At 40.9% G+C, this 14,614-nt stretch overlaps 1 long non-coding RNA gene across 1 annotated transcript; it reads right to left on the reverse strand.

Annotated features, from left to right (window-relative positions):
* Positions 1-3,017: 3,017 nt before the first annotated feature.
* On the reverse strand, positions 3,018-6,497 carry LOC142841235 (uncharacterized). Its single transcript, XR_012909034.1, has 4 exons — positions 6,440-6,497; positions 5,908-6,008; positions 5,154-5,235; positions 3,018-3,152 (listed from the first exon to the last, which is right to left on the reverse strand). It is a non-coding gene; the product is annotated as an uncharacterized LOC142841235 (long non-coding RNA).
* Between the last annotated feature and the right edge of the window lie 8,117 nt (positions 6,498-14,614).

The following is a 14,614-nucleotide window of genomic DNA, read 5'->3' on the forward strand; positions in this document are numbered from 1 at the left end:
TGGTAATAAATGTTTAATCATGACAGCAACTTCAGTTGTGTTTGTCTTAAGACACAGTAGGACCTACCTAAAATGAGACTAAATAAGATGGTAAGCCCCCCTAGATCCTTTTCTTCTCTGTGTCTGTGTGTGTTTTACAAGAAATTGTGTGTGTGTGTGTGTGTGTGTGTGTGTGTGTGTGTGTGTGTGTGTGTTACAGGAAATTTAACCAGCGTTAACCAAGTACTCTACTACTAAGCTATATTCTTGTATTTGTTTAACATTTTATTTTTATGAGATCTCATTAACTTGCTCAGGCTTGCCTTTATTTCACTCTAGGCTTTGAGCTTGCCAGCTGCCTTAGACTTCCAAGTAGCTGGGACTGTAGTTCTGTAATGCTAGGCTAAACTATACTATAGATATTTGTTGCTGTCAGTTTGTTTTTTGGCTAAACTTAGTCTTTCACTTTCCAACTCACGCCATTTTCCTTCTCACACCGTGAATAGTCCTATCTAAAACAAACCAATCTCTTCTAAACAGTATTCTACAGAATAGCCATTCCCCCACTCCATCTTCGTTTCAGTTCTACTTAGGGACTCTTCTCAGGGCAACAGGAAGTGTGGCAAGAAGCCCTACTTCTTTCTCAAAGGACAATGAACATAGATATGAAGTAATTTCCTTGTTTAAAACATGTGTGTAGTATCACTAAAATCTTTGGGTTAGTTGCAATATTCATCAGTTATTTTCTTTAACTCCTGAACTCTTCTTGCAATGTGGAGAGGGTTAAGTGTAGCAGATTATTTTTAAGGAAAGGAAAGAGAAAGGAGGATAAAGAAGGGAATGGGGAGGCAAGGGAGAGGGAAGGGGAAGTGAGGGAGTAAAGGGAAGGAAGAGGGAAGGGAAGGAAAGGAAGAGAAGGGAAAGGGAGGGGAGGGGACAAGAGGGAAGAGAAGAGGGGGGGAGAGCTATGTATTTATGTACCATTGAGTAAAATTCCCTTGTCTAGAAATCAATTGGGGTCAGGTTTGTACTGCTTCCTTTCCCCCATGTATTTCATATCAAATCAACTTCTTTACTATTCATGAGAGTTACTACGTTGCCTATAGTTTCAACAAGAGCTGCTCCCACTTTGAGATGATTACAAAAGTCAAAACAGTACACAAAAATGAGCAAGTAACAGGCCTCCACATTTTGCCCCCACTAATACTGCCAAGTTTGTGATCAAAACCTCAGCATTTTCTTCCTTGCTGGATGCTAGCTACACATAACTGGTGAGAAGGACCACTTCTTCTTCTCCATTTTACTTACAAGCCTCCACACAGCAGTGGCCTCACTCAGCAGAAACCTCAGCTTCCTTCACGAAACAGCTCTTAGCCCAGCCCCCCTCAAGCTCCTTTTAAAAACACTCATTTATCTTATTCTGCTAAAAAAAAAAAAAGTAATCCCTGGACTTGAGGAGAGAATTATTATTGAAATTTCTCTAGTACAATTAGTCACAAATGCAGGAACCCCCCCAACGCAGGAACCATCAGGGATGTCTTCTGGTCTTTCATTTGAAAAAAGCTTAAGGATTACTGATCTGAGCATTCACATATCACAAAATGGGAAACGAAGCTCAGAGAGAAATGATGACTTGTCAAAAGTAACAGACATCAAGACAATGGCCAAACAAAGACTGGAAGTGAGACCCGTGAATTTTAGCAGTGTGCCTGCATTGCTGCTGACATCTGCTAGAGATGGTCTTTGCTCCAAAACTAAGGTGTTTTCCCAGGCAGGATAAGCCAGTAAGTCCTTCCTATAGAGAGTGACTCTTCTAAGCAGAAAATGGGGTGAAAAGATAGGTCTTGTCATTTAGGTAGCTGGCTGATGCGTGGGAAGTTAGACTGAAATTAGGTATCTCCAGAACAGAGAGAAAGTATGGAATTTCTCTAGAGAAACTTCCCAAAATATATATCACGAAATGTTAGACTCTGGAGATAGGTATTGGAAATGCCTTTCTATAGTTCTGTATTAAAGTTCATTCAGTGCAGAATGTTAAAGGCTCAGAAAATTCTGTTTAAAAGCTCCACATAAACAAACAATTCCAAAATTCACTTGCCCTCTGAGTCTATTTTTTATTACCCTCCTTCTCCAGTCCTAAGTCTTATTTCTCAGGAAAAAAATCTGTTTGGTTCCTATTTGTGTACACGTTAGCATTGGAATACACACAGTTTGATTTTTTTTCACAAAACCCCGCATGATATTTCACCAAAGGCAATGGACTAGTAGAACATCAATTAATTGGTAAACATTTATTAAACAAATTAAAATACTGGACAATAGTAGGGAATGCAGCAATCAAGTAACTATAATATGCTCTAGACACTTACAATGTAATGGGGAATTCAAGAATAGACCCTGGAAAAATTCACTGACAATTTAGGGGGATGTAGTGAGTGGCAGGAAATATAAGAGCACATACCTGGATCTACTCAAGGAGTAAAGCTAAAGTATAGGTCGATGTTCCGAACTGCTCAGAGTGTTTGGAGTTTGGTGGGGTCTGAACGTACATGGAAGAAGTGGGTGTGCCAAGAGAAACAGAAAGAATACTTTGAGAAGACACAAAAGAAAACAGAAAAAGAGAAAATGCAGGCAAGGTCAACGTGTGCTCCAGGGACAAGAAAGTGGATTTCTATGTCCTACTTTCTTCTTGATGTCAAGATGCTTGTAGAAAAACTCTGGTGTTCTGGCTGCAGGAAGAGGAATGTGAAAGAAGACATTAATACTAAATCAAATTGCACATCCTTCTTGGTATCCCTTAATATATTTTAATCCCATTGGGCACTCCATGGCAGTCTCACAAGGTGTGTAGATAGATCCCAGATGTGTCGGCCCCAGAGCTGGACCTTCCTTACTCTGACGTCTCCTGATGAAATGTTATAGTTCCCTCAGAGCCACAGAGTACCTTGAGAAAGCTCGATGGTTCATAAGCATTTGTATATAGCCAGCAGGCTATTTGCTCTGTCCTGGGCCTGGAGATGCTAGGCAGGAGCCACACTTGGGGTATTTGACAAACTGACACTCTACCACACAGAGTGTCCAACTCAGCTTGTCAAATACACGGAGCGTGACACTGCAGAAGGCCAGGTCAGGAGCATCCACTGAGCAGCAAGAACATCCTAGAAGACGTGCACCTAGAAAGAGAAGGGATGTGGTGATGAAGTTAGACCCTGAGCCTCAGACAAACGCAGAGGCTGACCTGACCGGCTGAAACACCAAAAGAGGGGGAGGGAGCAAAATAGGCCTAAGGCACCATACCAAACCAGGGATCCTGAGTATTTGTCCGGGAGACTCCGTGACCCAAGCCACACTTAACTCTTCTATCCAGCTGAAACAGGCCAGTTTGGTAGTTATCCTGCAGCCCTGATTTTAAAAGCCTCAAAGGCAACATCCTTGTTCCTTCCCTCTATCCACTTCCTTCATGCTGTGTTCTCAGCATGACTTTGAGTTTTAAAAATGGTCTTGAATTCCAGCTCTGCCATTAGCTAGTGTACATCTTAGATAAGTGATTTTATGTCCCTCACTCCTAGTTTTTTACAGCCACAAGAATGTGCAGGAAGTCACTGTGAGAGTAATGATAAAGTATATAAAGACATCCATTTAATATGTGTTATGTAGCAAATGCTCAAAACTTGTGGTTATACCCAGTTATGATAGTACATGTCTGAATACCAGCTTTCTTAGAGATAGGAGAACTTCGGGTTTGAGGCCATCCTAAGCTATGTAACATGACCCTATCTTATACAAAAAAAGAAAAAAAAAACAAAGCCTAGGGCTAAAACTCTGTGGAAGAGCGTTTGGCTAGCATGTATAAACTCTGTATTTCATTACTTATACAGAAAAAAAGGTGACTAAAATGTGTTTTTAAAGTTAAAATAAATAAATGAAATAAATATCAACATGAAAAAAATGATTGACAATTTGTTTAGCAAAATTGAAGCAGTAATTTCTTGAGGCCTTAGCCAGATGTCGCATAAATAGTTACAAGCGAATACTATTAAAATTCCCTTTTAAGTCGCTTGGCTTTACCGACTCAAGATTAAAAATGAGAAAAGGAAGTTTGGGGAAAGTCATATAATAAGTCATTTAGAGTTTGGGGGTTCTATCATATGTCATCTCATTGTGTCCCTCAGCTTTCCTCAGCATCGCATTTTCCTGTCTTATATCCCCCTGCAAAAAGGGAGAAGAACAGCAACAAAGAGCAAAACAGGACAGTGGATTTTGCAGGGCATCATTAAGCTGTTCGAACTCACAGCCACTGGGGCAGTAAGGAAACTGTCAGAAGAGCCACACCTGGAACTTGAGATTGTCTTTTGCATCACACAAATCCTATTGTTCAAAATGCCAGCTTGCCATTATCGAATTTTGTCCTGCCCAGAACTAAATGTAGGTTTGAAAAAAAAAGTAGATAGCCTATATTAAGCACTGGCAGAAAAAGTGGCAAACATCTCAAGATTACTAGGAAAGGAAAACTTCCCTGAATGCTATTTCAGCAAAAATATGCTGTTTTTCCTAAGCTCTTAGATGAATATAAGAGGTTAACACATCGCTCCAATTTGATGACGTAAAAGCTAAAAATCAAAATTGTCTTTTCTACTCCCTAACTTTTCTCTCAGTCACCCTACATCTCCCAAACGTGTGACTTTCTAACACGGCAGCTGTCGTGGCCACCACATGTGGTACGATGGAAAGAATCAGACAAAATTAGGTACTGATCCTAGCCAATCACAGCTGGGATAAAACCTTTCTTGGGCTTCAATTTGTCTTCTCTAGAGATGTGGACAGAAGTCTTACATGTCAAGGTGGTTGAAAGTTGTCTGGTGAGATTTCTATAGCTTCTTATGAAGGTGCTTAAAGAGACCTTGCTTCAGACTTTGGAGCTAGTAAAATCCAAGGAAATTGATTAAAAGAGGTTGTATTTACAATAGCAAAGAAAAGGGTAATGGACAGTTGTTGCTGCTTCCTGTCATCCTCTCCACTGCCTGTCACCTGCTGTAAGAAGAGTTGGACACCCCAGAGATATTCCTAGCCTCCTGAATGCCCTAACTGACCCCATATACCTCACGAAGCCAGGAAGAAAAGTATGAGAGGGGCTAAAGAGTCAACACTCTGAATTAAAAAATTATTATAAATACTTGGTCCCAGTATTGATGGAAGAAGTCCGTCATTAAGCTGGATGTAGGCCAGTTTCATTTTCACTTTTGATGTTCGTTGCACCTATTCAAAGGAGTACACAGAAGAAAAGCAAGTTCAGTTGGAAAAAGTTAGTCAGACCCATAGAATAAAGAGCTAGATGACTACATGCGGTGGTAATTGAAGGATTCCTAAACTCTTCTATTTGTCATGATCTGATTTGAAATAGCATCATTCATCCCCCATGAGAGCACAACATCCTCCATTGGCTAGCTCCAGAGATCTGTTCCCAAAGAGACCAATAGATCGGTCATCACCAAAGAAATTGGAGGGCATAATCTTGGTAAAAGAGGCATGAGGTTTTACCCAAAGTTCTCTAAGTGTCCAGAATAAGCCATATATCAGGAAATAGGTTAGTGGAGAAGAAGTACTCAGGGCCATTCCGAAATATCCAGATTTCTTCCAATAGAAGAAGAGCCACCTGCCTCAAATGCAAGGCACCTCTACTTTCTGGTGTCTCCGTCCTACAGCAGGACAAAAAAAGCCCTGGCCTGTGATTAGACTGAGCTGTGCTGTAGGTTCTGTGCATGGCCTTGGGCAATTACCTTCTTCCTTCTCCTTAGACCTCTGGTCCTCACTTACATATTTGTTCTCTTTCTACTCTCAAACTTCCTTCTGTGTGACTTTTCAGTTCTAACATTGGAGTAGTGGGGTATAAGACTAGAAGAGGAAGAAACTTTCATCTCTTGGTCATACCTTTCATAACAACACCAGTTTTCCAACGTGTGTTCAACACTGCTTAAAAGTTTACATTCGAGCATCGGTCCCATCCCCCTTCTCAGCGGAGGGCTGATAACCTTTGAAATAAGAGACACAGGGACTAGGACATTAAATGGCACTCCAGAGATCTTTGTCTTCCTCTTTTTTGAAAAAGAAGCTCCAAGCCTGAGCGCTAGAATGCAGAAACGACTCGCTAAAAGAATTAAGGTGATAGATAAAGGACAAACTGAAAAAATGCTATTCAGAACTCCTAACTCCTGGTTGTGAAGAACATTTAACTTCTACATGACTATCTTCTAAGCCCTATCATTTTTAGGAACTATCATGTCCCCTCTCTCAGCTACCACAAACTCCAGCCTAGAAAGCCAATAGAAAACTTCTCCTGTCTTATCTTTGACCTCCATCCCTAACTGTGACCTGAGAAGCAGTTAGGCATATCCAATCCACTGTAAGCTGTTGTGAACACTGTCACAGTATGGAAATCTAAGAGAATAAATGGATACTATACCTGTCATCAAAGTAGTTCGTGCCTTTGTCTTGGATGGGATATAGGTGCCGAACCGAACTATAGCGATCAGGGAAAGCTGAGCTTTATGTTGTGAGCAGGCAGGTCACATGTTCGGAAGGACTCTGTATCATGAAGAGGAAACAGAAATGAGGAAGATAAAGTTGAGGCTAACCAACGGAAATCTGGGTACAACATGACAAAACAGAACTATTGTGAAAGGAGCTGCTAGTGCAGCAATAGCCCCTACTGCTCTATCTCCACCCATTCTCAAGCGGCCTCCAAAGACACTCACTGACTTCCCATTCTTCAGAGTGAGAAAGCAGGAAGTTATAAGCTGCCTTTGGGCTCTGCTCATGAGGCAAAGAGGTTCCAAGAGCAACTGAGGGAATCCTCAAATATCAGAGCTATGATAATATCGAATGAAAATCCATTGTCAGAATTTTAAATTGGAAGCCCATTTGTATCAAAACTGAAATATGGTACCATACCATTTCCACTGAAACAATGGTAATCTTCTCCTGTGAGAATGCCTTCTCACCCTGGAATTCTGCTTTCCTTCTTTCGTGACAGACAGAAGCAGCTCTATGACTTATAAGGAGTAGCACAGAATAAATGTGACAGTTTTACCTCCACCCCCTTCTAAAGACAAGTGAGTTCCCTTTTGGGTATGACTCTCCTTCCCATCATTTTAGAGCCCAAACTATAGAAAAGTTTAAAAAGACTAGCAAATAGAGAATGTAGAAACTTTTGGCTCTTTGTCTCCAGAAGTGGCAGCACCTACTTGCTCCATCTTTACAGCAGCACACCTTTGTGAGATCGAGGTGGTTGCTTTAGCAGGCCTGGAGCCCCGGGCCTCTGTGGGTAGAACATACAGGACAGTTCTCCTGAGAAGCCAGCACCGACTGGGCCATCTCGCAGATCATATCAGTCAGTATTTCTCCACTGTGAAAGCAAGTGAGCTCCAAATCAGGAGTGAACCTCACCACCACCTGGAATGTCTTCCCAGCGTGCAGCTTGATCTGAACTTGAGCCATGGCTTGAGGTATTCGGGTGTGCGGTGCTAGTACATTGTTCCCTCCCTGTGAGACTCAGAGAATCTGCTTTCTCCCAAGGGATACAGCAGGTGAGGCAAGCCATAGTCTGACCAAGTTACCGCAGGGAATATACTGGTAACTCTCTGCCACACACTGTAGATAAAGCAGCTTTGTCTAAGCAAACAACACTCAGAAATAAGGGTGAAGGCTGAATTTGTATTCAGTTACTGCTCCGATGCTAGGATGTTTTAAACTGTATTTTATTAACCACAATGAAGGAAAAAAATTAGCGAAAATAAAATAAAAGATAATGCTATATCTTTAAAATCAATGTGACCTCCAGGATGAGAAGGATAACTGAAGAGCTTGGGAAGGCAATGACTTATATGCTCAAGCCTCATGTATGCAGTCCCTGGGAAGTCTACATTCACAACTAGGAAGATGATCGGTTCTCATTTAGGACCTTCCACCTTAAATTGTAATTACGCAGAGGATGAAGGATGGGGACAGATCCTGTGATGTTGGTTTCAGACTGCACCCTTCAGTCTAACTAGTGAAAATAAGGCCCTAGACAATAGTCAAGCTTTTGTAAATAATCTGTTTTTGCCATATAAAGTTTTTTTAAGTTTGGACTCAAGCAAAAAGACCATGGCCTGAGAATTAAAAGTGTGAGGAGCATAGTCTCAACTCTGTTCCTTCTCTAGACAGCATAGTTGGGAGTCATTGTTGCTTTCAGCCTCTCTGACTCAAACACTCCATAGTCCCCTGGTCCTCTTTATTTACTGTCTGTTTTCCTGTGATTACAGGGTCCAAGGCTGTGACGGTAGCCGAGAATAGGGACCCATTCACATCAACACTATCTTGCAAATACCTTCCTTCCACCAGAATAATAATAATAAATAATAATGATAGCTTAGACACTGAGAACAGTGTATCCAGATTTCACTTCTAGAAAGATTTAGCGACTGTTTCTTTTGAGTTTCTAACTAAAGCTTGGAGTAGGAGCAAGGCAGTAAGCCCTTCTCTAAGAAGGGACTATGTTCTCTCAACTAACTCTGAAAAAATTCCATCCAGTAACACTCCTTTTGCATGCGCTCAGTTAAGGTATTCTAGTGCCTATTTTGTTTTCTTTTGTGTGTGTGATATTGGGGATTAAGCTCATGGCTTCTCGTGTGCTAGACAGGGGCTCAAACTGTTTGAGTTACATTCCCAACCATCCCCCACTGGCTTTTAAACAAGGTACTTCTGGAGATAATGACTTCAATAAAGGAATAACTAATGGTGTCCATCTTCAGCACCATAGATGGAAACTATTAGGGGCCAGAGAGGTTTTTTAAAAAAAAAATGTCATCTGTGACGAGAATATGAAGTAGAACAAAGGATACTGAACGCTTGAGAGTTCCTCTTTATCCCACAAGCACAGAACATGTTGGTAAGGGCCCAGCTTTCAACAACAGCACAAAGGGACTGTTTATTTTTATTTTTTTGAGACAAAGTTTTCCTTTAAACCCCAGGCTTTCAGGACCTTTTTCAGACTAACCTCAAACTCAGAATAAAACCATCTCCCTGCCTCGGCCATACAAGTGCTAGGATTCTGTGCTATGTATCACCACATCCAGCAAGCGGGGCCCCTTATATATATAGTATGCTTGTAGTCCGTGCAGATTTTCAGTGCAATGGAAAGTCAAACGGATTTCCCATTTGAGGTGCTATAGTTCATGGCTGTGTTTGGAAAGAAAGGAAGACAGAGGGAAAAAGATAAAAGAGAAAAATGAGAATTTGCAGACTGTAATGGGGACCCCTTCTGTAATATGTTCAAGTACTCACTCAGTGTTAGATGAGAAAGAACCCTGAGACAGAGTCCTTCAACTCAGCTCTGACTATAGGACCCTACATAACTATATGACCCTACATAATCATTTACTAGCTGAACCTCAATCTTCACATCCGATTCCCGGAGTCTCAGACTACAGCAAAGAGGAAAACAGAAATGTATCAAAGAAACTGTGTTACTCTATAGGATGTGACAAATACTTGATAAAGGTATAAAGTGACATCAGATGTATAGATTAAAATAAACAGTCCTCCCAGGATGAGAGACAAAGAGTTAGACAAGTTAGAAAGGTTCTCAGAAGAGTAAGATTTTAGGTTGTCTTAAAAGATAAAAATGATGCTGGCTGTCACTAGAAAGTCTTCTTTGATAACCTTGAGCAAAATCAGTAGTTGTCCAACTGCTCTTATGCATCCATTTTTAGTAGAAACCCAAACTAAGGACTGTTTCTAGGCCTTCGCTGTCTTCTCAAGGCAACGGGTCAAATGTTTCCCCCAGGACTATCAGGTGAGTAAATAAATGACCGAGTGCATAAGAAAATGAGGAAGACCTCCTGGCCTTAACTCTCCAAGATCCTTAGCTTATTTCCCTCTATATGGGAACCAGGAAAACACCTTTTTACTTTGAATTTATTTCCGTGGTCATCCACCTCCACCTCTTTCAGGAAACTTCTGAAAGAAAGAGTACAAAGACAATTGCAAAGTTATGGCCACTTCCTGTGCAAGAGATGGCTGATGTCCACACACCCCACCCCAACCTTGATAGTTGCTCTGCACAGTATTACACTGGACTTCCTGTGAGAGGAAACCTACAGGCTGATGCAATGTGTAAGGCACACTGAGATCAGACTTTAAAAACTCCTTTTACACCTGAATCTGAAGACAGGCTTTTCACTAAGGGCCATACACAGCCAGTAATAGCAATGAAATAAATTTCAGCATGTAACTCAACAATAACAGCTGAAATATATTCAATAAAGTTGTGTCAAACATTTACTACCTGCAAAGCTCTGCATTTGGTACCAAGGGAAAACATAAATATATACCAATAAAAACGGGCAATAATTTGCTAGAAATAAAGTGTGGCCACAACGTGTTAATAACCACACTTTTTTCCAGGACAGAGTTTCTCTGTGTAGCCCTGGCTGTCCTGAAACTAGCTCTATAGACAAGGTTGGCCTTGAACTCAGATATCTGCCTGCTTCTGACTCCTGAGTGTTGGGATTAGAGCTGTGCAAAGGCATGCACCACCATTGCATGCTCAGTGCTTGCCTAGCACACCTGATACTTCGGTTCCAGCCAAAGCACCAAAACGCAAAAAGTACAGTGATAGGAAAGGACATGGTCTAAACCCCTTGCCATTGTCCTTGGCGTCTCATCAGCTCTCATTGTTCGCCATGTTCAGAGAGGTGCTGGCTTTGTGGGAGCCCACCCAGTTTGGATGTTCACCTTCCTAGATATGGACGGAGGGGGAGGACCTAGGACTTACCACAGGACATGGAACCCTGACTGCTCTTTGGACTGGAGAGGGAGGGGGAAAGGAGTGGGGGGAGGGGGAGAAGGGTGGGAGGAGGGGGAGAAGGGTGGGAGGAGGGGGAGGGAAATGGGAGGCTGGGAGGAGGTGGAAACTTTTTTTTCTCATTTTCTCAATAAAAAAAAGAAAGAAAGAAAGGACATGGCTACCTTGTGTGAATAAAAGAGCTAACAATACCTATAGATGTATTAGAATAACGAGGTAAAGCCGGGCGGTGGTGGCACATGCCTTTAATCCAGCACTTGGGAGGCAGAGGCAGGCGGATCTCTGTGGGTTCGAGACCAGCCTGGTCTACAAGAGCTAGTTCCAGGACAGGCTCTAAAACCACAGAGAAACCCTGTCTCGAAAAAACAAACAAACAAAAGAATAACGAGGTAAATCATTGGATCTGCCAAAAGATTTGTTTTGAACTGTAATCACAATAGTAAACATTTTTTTGTGAGCTCACTGTGAGGCACTGTTTCAATTGTTTTATATATTTTTTAAAATATTAGTCCAATACAATCCTTAATATAGCTTAATGAGAGAGCTATAGTAATCACCATTTTAAAGTATATTATTTGTTTGAGAATTTCATGTAGTATATTTTGATCATACCCATTTCCTTACCGAATTCCTCTCAGATCCATCTCCACCTGCATATTCGTATTTAACAGATGACATAGGTAATACCACAACTAACAAATGGAAAAGGTAAGATTTCAATGGCTTGTGAAAAATCCATGAATTAATGGAATCCTGCAGCAACATATATATTATTAGCAATATATATCATATTAACTCTAGCTAAGAAATATTAAATTTGGGTTAGTCACCCTTTTGTCTTACAAGAGCGGTCATATACTGAAAATCTCACTAATTTTTCATTTATGATTGTTGGTCTTGGAGCTTTGCTAGAGCTTACCTTTGCCTAGCTTCTTAACAGGACAAAATAAATGAAGCAAATAAAATGGGATTTCAAGTTCAGTAGTTATAGTTCGGTGTTAGAGGAGTTACCTAGCATATGCAAAGCCCAGAGTTCAATGCTCAACACTGTTAACAAAAGGGGTCCAGAGAATTGTTTAAAAATAGAAAAACAAATTAACTATACTTTTGTCTTTCTATACTTTGCTCTTGGTCAGAGAACTAGCCAAATAGTCTTATCGGCTTCTTACAGAGGTCCACCAAGGGTCTTTATCAGGGAAGGAAGGAAAAACCAACATGCAATGACCTATTGCAAATATTTGGAGGGGACAAATGCATTTCTTTTTTAATATAGCATTTTCAATTAATTCTTTGAGAATTTCACGCATACCTACAATGGACTTTGACAACATTTACTACCCATTCCTCCTCCCCCAACTCCCCCCAGCTTACCACACCCACTCTCAACTTCCTCCCTACCTCTTTATTTCTCCCCCAAAGATTCCATTTTCTGCTGCCCCCAGACTGATAGGTCAAGGCCATCCATCCACCAGAACATAGTAGACCTAACTGGGGCCAAGATATTTTTTTAAAAAGAAAAAAGGAAAACGACTCTCCTCCTGGCATCCATCAACGGTCAATAACTGCTTACCTGGGAACTCTTGCACTTCTATTCCCTTTGAAAGTTACATTACTTTAAAATGTGTACTGTAAAAATAAGGAAATTCCATTGTTTAAAACACAGTGTAAAAAATTATGCCAAGTGAAATGTGCCAGGCACGAAAACCAACTACTTTATATTCTCACTTCCCAGTGGAATCTAGGGCAACCAAATTCAGAAACACAGAGTAAAATGATACAGAATCTGGGGATGTAGGTGGAGAAGAAAATATTTAAAATTTACAAAGTCTCAATGGAGTAAGTTTAAATGTACTTAAATGTAGTATATTGCACATTTTAAAATTACAAAGATCAAATGTCAAATCACACAGTCAAAATGTAAGTATTTGGGATAATAAGCAAGACAATTAGTCTGATACAATTCTATGGAGTTTTATAAATCATAACACTATTTTATCCTCAAAACACATAAAATTATGAAGTTACAATAAAAGCTGTGTTCACTTATTCAGATGGGGGATAGTGCCCCTTGTATCACTGAGCTGATACAGACTGTTTTCTCTCTCTTGGGTTCCTTCTTTGTGAAAGAAGGGAAAAGTGGTGCCTTTACAGGAACAGAAGGGACATATCCTTGAGTTTTGGTCAGAACTAACCATTTGCTGGAATCTCCGACCCAAGAGGCTTTTTTAAAAATTCAATTAATGTTTTTCCTTCTTTGTTTTGGTATGCTTTGTTTTTATAAATAGTCTCACATGGCCCAAACTAGCCTCAAACTTGTTATAAAGTTGAGAATGACTTTGAGTTCCTAACCCTCTTGCATCTACCTCTGAAGTGCTGGGACGATGGGTATGCTTCTCTCGCCTAGCTCATCAATGTATTTTGTTGAAGAACATTCATTTCAGCATATCCATGCCAATCTATCTCATTGTAAATGAGTGTCATGTATTCCTTGTCTATATATGCCATAATTATTTAAACTAGCTCGCTACCAAAAAAAACAAAGTTCAGCCTCTTTAAATCATCCAAAGTGGTTTTCTAATTTCATTACTTTTCTAAAATATCTAAAGTCTCTAAACTATCCAAAGTATCTCTAAAACTCAAAAGTCTCTCAACTGTAGATTCTTGTAAAATCAAAGTAAGTTCAAATTTTTATTACTGCAAGAAGAACCAGGACACAGTCTCAATCTGAATAAAACAAGACCAAACTCCACCAGTGGAAAGAACTCAGTGATCAAGGTCTGCGATTCCCTTATGATCTTCGGAACTCCTCCAAAGGAAGCTCAGATCAACTCTACTCCATAGCTGATGCGGTCTTTGAAGGTCATCTTAGGTACTCTTATTTCCCAAATGCTTCAATCTCCACTTCATCTGGGTTGTACCTTTAACAGTTGCCTCTTATCAACTTCTTTTTTATTTAAATTTTTATTCATTTTACATACCAAACATTGTTCTTCTCCCCTCCTCCCACTCCCCCTCCTTCCCCCAGCTCACCCCCAATCCACTCCTCAGAAAGAGTAAGGGGAGTCTACAAAGTCTGACACATTAAGTTAAGGCAGTACCAAGCATCAAGGACCTTGTCAGTTCATGCACTAGGGATACGTCCTGGTCCCACAGCCAGGGATCCCTCAAACAGAACAAGCTACACAACTGTCTCCCACATGCAGAGGCCCTAGTTCGGTCCCTTGGAGGGGCCACAGCGGTCGGTCTAAAGTTCATGAGTTCCCACGAGCTTGGTTCAGTTGTCTCTATAGATTTCCCTTTCATGATCTTGACCTCCCTTGTTCATATGTTTCCTCCTTCCTCTCTTGGATTGGGTTTCTGGATCTTGGCCTGGTGCTTGACTGTAGATCTCTGCATCTGGTTCCATCAGCTATTGGATGAAGACTCTATGATGGCAGCTGAGTCATTACCGACATGGTTACAGCGGATGACCTGTTCAGGCACTCTCTCTCCATTATTGTGAGGAATTTCCCTAGCACCAGGTTTCTCCCTAACCCCTTAAGTGGTTCCTCTATCAAGTATCTCTTCCATTGCTCTCCCACACTGTCCCTCCCCCCAACTTAACCTTCTCATTCTGGACTCTAATCCTGTCACATGATGCCGAGCCTCAACTTCTCTCCATGACCATTTCCACCCTGGGCATTTTACTGCAACCGAGGCAACATTTTCACCATTGTTTCTCCCGGACTCACTTCACAGTCTCCAACCCTGAAACACAGCATCAAGCTCCAGCTGTTCCCCATAATCCCTTCA

Source organism: Microtus pennsylvanicus, chromosome X, assembly GCF_037038515.1.
Source record: "Microtus pennsylvanicus isolate mMicPen1 chromosome X, mMicPen1.hap1, whole genome shotgun sequence".
Taxonomy (NCBI): domain Eukaryota; kingdom Metazoa; phylum Chordata; class Mammalia; order Rodentia; family Cricetidae; genus Microtus; species Microtus pennsylvanicus.